Source organism: Condylura cristata, unplaced genomic scaffold (assembly GCF_000260355.1).
Source record: "Condylura cristata isolate star-nosed mole 26May11 unplaced genomic scaffold, ConCri1.0 scaffold00003, whole genome shotgun sequence".
NCBI lineage: Eukaryota > Metazoa > Chordata > Mammalia > Eulipotyphla > Talpidae > Condylura > Condylura cristata.
This window is the reverse complement of record NW_004567104.1, coordinates 78,058,369-78,060,085: the sequence shown is the minus strand read 5'-3', so window position 1 is coordinate 78,060,085 and position 1,717 is coordinate 78,058,369. Positions and strand designations below refer to the sequence as shown.

The window sequence follows — 1,717 nt, the reverse complement described above, 5'->3', positions numbered from 1 at the left end:
GGGGCTCCGTGGTCCAAGCCACAGAAGGGGAGCCAGTGGGGTCCGTGGGCCAAGCCACGCAATGGGAGACAGTGGGGGTCCGTGGGCCAAGCCACGCAACGGGAGACAGTGGGGGTCCGTGGTCATTAAAAATAAACGTAAGGGCCTCCCTAGTGGCGCAGCAGGTCACAGCACCGCACTGTGACGCTGTCTGCAGCCATCGTAGCACGAGTTCGGTCCTGGCCAGGGAGTGACCCCAGAGCCAGGGGCCCCTCCTGTCTCCCCACTGTCCCTCAACAGTGTACTTGTCAATCTGCCTGTGCTGCTCCCCACTCTGCCTCTGGTGAGTCCTCTCACCGCCCTGCGCCTCTGGCCTGGACCCCAGTTCTGTATGCAGAAATAAATAAATCTAAAAAAAAGAGACTATAAGAGTAAAACATAGGAAAACGGAGACAGCCTTTTGTCCTCCGCCCACGGGCACGCTGCTCTCTGCGGCGGGGGCAGGAAGGGGCGTGTGGATGCCGCGTGGCCGAGAACCTCAGGTGCCCCCGCGGGAGCGGGTGATGCCCCTCCCCCGCCCGGGGCGAAGGGCAGCCGGACACGGACCCGCAGGGAAGGGCGACGAGCGGGTCAGCGACGGTAAATGCCCTCCTGGCCGGTGAGCAGCCGAGGGGGCGGCCACGGCGGCCGGGGCTGGCGGAGAAGCTGCCTTTCTGGCCGCGCCAGGGTCACCGCCCGCAGGCCGCGCCCGCGCTGACACCGGTCGGCAGCTCCGGTCCAGGTTAATCTTGGGGTATTACAGTCGGCGCAGCCACGCTTTTGGGGGTTCTCAGGGTGACACGGCTCGTGCCGTCGAGCTCATGGCCGCCCCCTCCGCCCCCGCGCTGCTCCCTCCGTCCACCATCAGAGGCCGGTCAGCTGCCCGTCGGAGGCTTCGTGGCGCCAGGCCCAGGCCCCTGCGTGTCCAGCCCGTGTCTCCGGGGCGCCTCCGGGCCGCAGTGGGCGCTGCCGGCCCTGCTGACAGCAGCGGGCGCCTGACAGGGGCCGCCGCCCTCCCCGCCGCCCTGAGGCGTCCGACCGTCTCGCCGGCACCCCACGGCCTGCCTGCGAGGGGCCGGTCCACGCACACGGTGCCCGCTGCTCCCGCTCCCCGGCGGGGCGGCTGCTCTTCCTGCCGGTCATGACGGGAAGGGGCGAACCTCTGGGCTGCGGCTTTGGTTTATTTTTTTAACAATCTGCATTTTTTTTAAGGTTTGATTTATTTCTGCACAGCTCTGGGGCGCAGGCCAGAGGTGCGGGGTGGAGGACCCCCAGAGACAGTGGGGGGCAGGACGGTCGGGTCCACCGAGACCCACCGCCGGGGGCGGCAGGGAGACGGGAGGGGCTGCGGGCCCTGGGTCCCTCCGGCCGGGATCGAGCCCAGGCCTGGTGGTGACGGCCAGACCGACCCTGGGCCCCGGGGGGCCGACGGCTTCGGCTTTAACTCAAGTTTGACGCCTCAGTCAGAGCCGCGGGCTCCGGGCGGTTCCGGCCCTCGCCAGGGCGCCACGGGGCCGCAGGGCGCTTGGAGGCCGGCCAGCGCCCGCCCCGGGCCGCAGCGAGGGCTTCTGCTGGCCGGGCCTGGTTTCTCGGGGCTCTGCTGGGCGGGGTGCGGGGGTCTCCCACGGGGCGGGGCGCCCCAGGCCCAGGCTGCAGACAGCGGCGCCCTCTCGGGGTTCTGAAGTTGCTCAAGGCCAGC

General features: G+C 69.5%; 1 protein-coding gene across 1 annotated transcript in view; it reads right to left on the bottom strand.

Annotated features, from left to right (window-relative positions):
• Nucleotides 1-1,717, bottom strand: part of UBASH3A (ubiquitin associated and SH3 domain containing A) — a 19,279-nt gene that overhangs the window by 15,597 nt on the left and 1,965 nt on the right. The gene's annotated exons all lie outside the window — the stretch shown is intronic.